The following is a 6,995-nucleotide window of genomic DNA, read 5'->3' as shown; positions in this document are numbered from 1 at the left end:
GTGTTGAAAGTAAGATACAGACTACTGCAGTTTTCACCTGCTCTCTCCGTTTTGTTTTCATTGGTCTTCTTTCTAAAAAATACTCCCTCCGTTCCATTTTACCCGTCTCAAATTGAGATGATACAACTATTAAGAAAATTATGATTAGTAATGTAAGTTTATCATTTTATCCCTCTTAATTGTGTCTTGTTAGTAGTTTCAATATTGATGGATGGATAATACAAAGCACCATTTATATTGTTATTGGTATACTCTTAATGATACTCCTCTTAAATAACACAAGATTAATTGCTACAAATCACACGGAAGAAAACCAAAAGGATATAAAGAACAAATATACGTCGAAAAAATGGAGGAAAACAAAAAGGAACTTTGCATTATTTTTATACTGGTAACATTATTTTTATACTGATATTTGTTGAAACTTCAAATGTTTTCATCAACATAATTTTTGTATTTTTATTCATTTTAAGAATAATACTACTCAAAATAAGTACTCTATATTAATATAGGAGTATTTTTTTTTTATGCATTAAACAAATTACTTAAAGACTTGGTAAATTTTCAACACCGTAAAGTCTTTGCAATTTTTTTCAAGAATGCTAATAATAAGAAGTAATCAATTACACTAAGAGTATAATGGGGAAAAAAAATTTGTCTTGCCTTGATAAGTAAAAAAATGACAAGTAAAATGGGACATCAAATTAGGAAATTTGGGACGGGTAAAATAGGACGGAGGGAGTATTTGTTTAAGTCAGTTGTCATTTGTATCAAATCTAGAGAATTTTATTATGTTCTTTCAGTATTAGTACTTCTTTCATTAAATGACTAAACAAAGTGTATATATTCAAATTTATATTTTCACAACATAATTAATAAGACTAATTTGATAGTAATATAAACCCATAATAAATATTTTTTTTCAGGGGAGTACCAAGTCAACAAGGGTCAACTTTTTTAAAACGGATGGAGTATAATCATTAATGAAAACAAGAGAAACGTCCAAACTACTAACTCCCTCTGTTTCATATTACTTGATGATTCCCCCGCTAAAAAATAATTTTTTAATTTATTTATTCATTTTATAAAGTTAAAAGAATTTTATTATACATTTTTTCTCTTTCTACCATTTGTTTATCGTGGATTTGGCACAATGGAATTTGTTGATAATTCATGAGCAAACATTACGGTTTAATCTTATTTTAGGTCCGATTCACTGACAGTTTGGCTATTAGGTAATTACGGATTCAACTAAGTATAAGCAAGCGAAGTAAAGCAAACAAATCTAGGCAAGTCCGATGCGAATTTGAGCATGTTCAAGATTTAATCCGAGTTGTTGACGGAACAAGATTATCACTAGACAACTATTTATATGTTATAATATTAGGTTTTGGATAATCACAAATTGATCCTAATCTAGAGCCCTAAAGGACTAAAACCTATGCGGATGCGTCACGTGTTCGATCTGTTAATGAGCCAGCTAATATTTATGCACTACTAAGCTCTGTACGAGTTCGTTTGCGTACATAAGCAACCCGACAAATTTGTCTGCCATGTCACTAGGGGTGGCGAGCCACTAAGTTCTTATTCTTTACGAGAAAGCGCTTTCATTGTCGTTACCTTGAAAGAAGCTTTGTACTCTTTGCACTCGTTGTCATGATGAATTTTCAAGCTGCCTTTCCTCATAGTGCCACATGTCTCTAAAAAGATTTTACCTCATATGTTCTTAGTATTAAATCTATAATTTATAATCTATATCTATAATCTATAATCTATAATATATTAAAAGTACGAAGACACTTAAAAAAGTGGTTTAAACTCTTTGTCTTTTATTAAAAGACTTTCCTTTAGACAAAACTGTATTTTCACTATTTTCTTCAATCTATTATTTAATTATTTTTATTATATTAACTAGACTCCTAAAATATATGAAACTTCTAAAATATATGAAAGAAGAATCAATTATTATTTTCCTTTGTATTGATCAATTAGAAAAATACTTCAAAAATAAATTAGAAAAATACTCCTAAAATAGGACTCTATAAGGAAATATTTCTATAAATATTGAGATGCACGTTAAATTAGAGAAAAAACTGATTCATTTATTGAAAAAATATGATTGATGCTCATCTAACTTGATTCGGTTGCATGTCTAGATTGATGGATGTTTAATTTTCTAACCCTCAACTTCTTCACTATTTTTATCAACATAATAGAATTCAATGTGTGTATATATATATATATCTTCTTTGTTTTCATTCAAGTCATTCTTTAGTGTCAAAATTTTCGCCCAGACAAGAATTATTTTCATCAAACTGAAGTTTTGTGATTACTATTGTATTATTTTGTTATAGTTTACAGGTCGTAGATGAATTTACAGGTGGTAGATGAATGTCGGTCGACTTTGAAGATTTTTTTTAGGTAAAAGTTAGGTTTAATTGTATTATTTTTATATCTCTGTTTTGAGAATTTTTTTTATGTAAAGATAAAGTTTAGTTGTATTATTTTGATATCTCTATTGTCGTATTATTTTGTAATAGTTTACATGTGGTACATGAGTGTCGGACGGCTTTGAGGAAATTTTTGTGTAACGGTAATTAGATTAATTATATTATTTTAATGTCTCTATCATCGTATTGTTTTGTTGAAGTTTACAGGTGGCAGATGAATGTCGATCGACTTTGACAATTTTTTTTGTAAAGGTTAGGTTTAATTAAATAAATTCTCCAAAAGATGTTGAATTTACTTATTGTATTAATCTTTATTATTTAAACAAATATCCTATTTAGTGTAACGTTTGAACTCAATAAAGTGAGATACACGCGCAAGGTGCGTACACCTAAACTAGTAACTAAATAAAGCAATAGAAATGAAGATTAGGGTTCCAAATCAATATTAATAAGGATAGTTTAGCAATATATAGTTGGACATCTCAAAATAGAAAAATAAATAAATAAAAATAGATAAAGGAAGTAATATTTAGGTAAAAATTTGTACACACTCAATGTATATATTAAATTAATATTCTTTTATCATGATTAAATAATTAAATTCAAGCACGTAATATTTAAGTTAAATAGAGGTAAATTTTAACACCGTAATATTTAGGTTACGTGAGATATTTTATGAAAGAGAATTAACTATGATGTACAATTGATGACTTTGAAGTGCATGCGGACTTTAGAGGATTTATTACATTAGTGGTTGGTAATTCGGAGTAATGGAGGTGGGCCCGTGGTATAAATAAAGATAAAATTACTTAATATCTTAACCTAATTACTTATTTTAATTATTTAAAACTTAAATTTTTTCAATTGATTATTAAAATCTCTGATTTACCTTCTTTCTCATAACACTTTGAATATATTATGGGGTCATTTGGTGTGCGGTATTAAAGTAAATAATCTTAGGATAAAAATTTTAATCCATCGTTTGATTGTCAATATTCGGGATAACTTATCCCGGAATTAATAAATACTACCAGGAAAAGTTATCCACACATATGGTGGGATTACTATCCCAACACAATTTATCTTTGGTATAAAATTATAAAATGACAAAAATATCTTCAAACTCTATGATTTTCATTTCACACACCTATATATACTTTATTTATGAATATATTATACGTTAAATTTAATTGAATAATATTATGGTTATTTATATATTTTAATTTCTCTAAAAAATAATAAAAATATCGACTCCGTTGTTGAATTACATATTTTAAATTAAATAGTTTTTTAATCACTTGACAATTGATACTGCATATATCAATTAAAATGAATTTTAATATTCTATATTATATGAGTGATATGTGTTTAAATAAAGTGACATAAACAATAAATTCTCTTTTACTTTAACAAAATTAAGTTGGGAGTTTTTATTTCAAACTAAATAAGATGTAGTAAAAAAAAAATTCTGAGAAAAGACATCTTTTCCCCCCTGAACGTGTCCTCCAAACTTACTTTAGCACTTAAACTTAACTTCTGTTTATTTACCCCCCTTGACATCTTTAAAGTATATATGTTTGACGCTTAAAGCTGATGCGGCATTTTAAAGAAAAAAAAAAGGCGCGTTTATTTATTAAAAAAATTAATTTCAGTAATCTTATATTTAAAATATAATAAAAAATTTAAAAAAAATTAAAATTAAAATTAAAATTAAAATAAAAAATGAACACTTTTTTCTTCTTTCTTCTTCAAATCATCATCAACAACAACACTCAAACCTCTATTAACAACCTCAAATTTTTTTCACTTTCCTCCACTAACAACAACACCCAAGAACAACACTTTCCTTTAATTTTTTTCACTTTTCTCCATTAACAACACCACCCAAGAACAACACTTTCCTTTAATTTTTTTCACTTTCCTCCATTAACACCACCCAATAACAAACATAAAAATACTATTAAATAATTTTCTCCATTAACACCACCTCAACCTTCAATCCAACTTTCTTAAAATTTAGATAAAAATTAAATTAAATTGATAATTTTGTTTTTGAATCACTTATCATCAATGAGATTTCTTTTGATTTTTACTTTTGAATTTTTTTGTTAATAAGACAATTTGAAAAAATTAATTTAACTTGATGAAAGCATTTTTTTGTTTGAATAAGAAAGAAGAGGGTGGGGGTGGGGGGCTGGAAGGGAGAAAGAATGGTGGGTAGGGGGCTGGAAGGGAGAAAGAATGGGGGGCTGGAAGGATAGGGTAGGGGTAGGGCTGAATATATATATATATATATATATATATATATATATATATATATATAAATAGTAAATATATATATATTGCTTTTTAAAATAAAAATACATAAAAATAGTATGTGTGTGGGATTTCTTTTTTAAATCCTAATTTCTTATGTGACAATGATCTGGAACTGACGTGGCACTGATTTGGCATTGACATGGCGCGTGTGTAATCCACTCTCAGTTGTGAGAGTGGTATTCAGTTTTGAGGGGTGAAACAAATACATTTTAAAGATGTTAAGGGGTTAAATAAACAGAAGTTAAGTTTAAGTGCTAAAATGAGTTTGAAGGACAAGTTCAGGGGGGAAAGATGTTTTTTCTCTTTTTTTTTTTAACACACACGCCATAATCATGGTAAGGCACATGCAAAAAAATTAAAGCTAAATAAGATGAAAGTGTTATTTTTAAAATACACATGATATAATCAAGAAAACGCACACACATAAAAAAAATTAAGATAAATAAGATGAAAGTTTTATTTTTAAGAATAAATATTTAAAACTTGAAAAGAAATATATATATAAAAAAAAAAAAGTTAAATAAGATGAAAGGTATTTTGATAATCAATTAATTTATTCCTAAAAATTATACCATGCATATTACTTTGAATACAACAAACCAAACACTTAATAAAAAATAACCCCAGCATAACTAATCTCAATATAACTTATCTCATCATAACCTATCCCAGCATAACTAATCCCATCATAACTACATTCCCAACCAAACAACCCCTATTAATCTTGTTAAAAATTCATATGCATCACCCACATCTCCTAAATTCATCTTCAATTTCAACTTACGAGACTCAATAATTACTTTCAAATCTCCATTTAATTTTTTTATTTAATTTTTTTGAAGTTTAGACTGTGTTCATTATTTTTTAAAGTTGAGTAAATCAAAAATTTAAGCCAATAGAGATCTTATTTAGTGATCTTAAGTCAAATTTAAGTAAGTTAATAGATTTGGATTTAGGACCATCTTTTAGTATTGAAATTTCTCAATTCAGGCAAATCTCAAATAACATACGTTATTCTGATACACAATATTTATAAGTAGAAAATTATAATAAGTTTTGAAAGTTAGTTGACACCGGAGAGCTACAGTGTAGCTAGCTACTCAGCTATAGTAAAGTTAGTTAAGTAGTTATAACTAACTCAAGTTGCCCAGTCAATTGGGTAGTTGGATCAGAACCTCTATATAAATATGTAACCCATTCATTTTTACAGATATACAGACATTAATTCTTCTTTCTCAAAATCTTTTTCTTTGTTTTTCAGTTCTTATTCTCATTAACTGCTTTCTTGAGTTAGTTACTCCTGAAGCAATAATTTCGATCCTTGAGTTCATTAGAACTCCAGTAATCGAGTAAAATTTAGTATCATTGGTATCAGAGCCAATATGGGAGAAATAAGGGATATGCTACAGAAATTGACTACGAATGTAGGTAATTTGGCAGGAGAATTACTACCTTAAAGAGGTTGGATCAGGTAGTAATGGAATTAAAGGATTATTTGGTGAATTTCGCAGAGAATAAGAGAGATAAATCTCTGTTAGATCAAGCTGGACCATCGAGAGTTAGGCAATCAGTTGAGAGGGAGCACAAAGATCAAAGCCCTGGCAGTTATCACAATTCCCATTCCCATTTCTTGAAGTGGTCGTTCATAGAGTTTTTGAGGTTTTCAGGGGATGATTTGTGTTCTTGGTTGTTCAAGATTGAACAATTTTTTTCAATGGAAAATGTACCTGCTTCTGAGAAAATTACCATAACCACACTACATCTAGAAGAAGAGGCAATTCAGTGACATTTATCCTTCATGAGGTATCGACGGTATCTTCAATCTATTGGATGGAATAAGTATGTGATGGCATTGGTGGAGTGGTTTGAATTTGACTTTGATGATCATATGGAGGAATTGAAGAAGGTTAAGCAAGTTGGGACTGTCAAGGAGTATCAAGTTGTGCTTGAAAGGTATCTTACAAGGGTGAATTTGTCAGAAGAAAATGCCATTAGTTGATACATTGGGGTTTTGACACCTGAGCTTAACATTGTTGTTAAGATTACCAACCCTACTACCTTGTCTCAGGTTTACAGGAGTGCAATACTATAAGAAACTTACTTGGATATTGTTAAACCACCTATAAGTTCACATCAGGTGTTTAATTCAAGAAAGATAGAAGATCAGAAACCTTTAAATAATAAACCTTGATACAAGACTAACCAAAGGAGACACAAAACACACCC

The sequence above is a fragment of the Capsicum annuum genome, chromosome 11 (assembly GCF_002878395.1).
Source record: "Capsicum annuum cultivar UCD-10X-F1 chromosome 11, UCD10Xv1.1, whole genome shotgun sequence".
Lineage (NCBI taxonomy): Eukaryota > Viridiplantae > Streptophyta > Magnoliopsida > Solanales > Solanaceae > Capsicum > Capsicum annuum.
The sequence above is the reverse complement of the archived record's forward strand: the minus strand, read 5'-3'. Positions refer to the sequence as shown.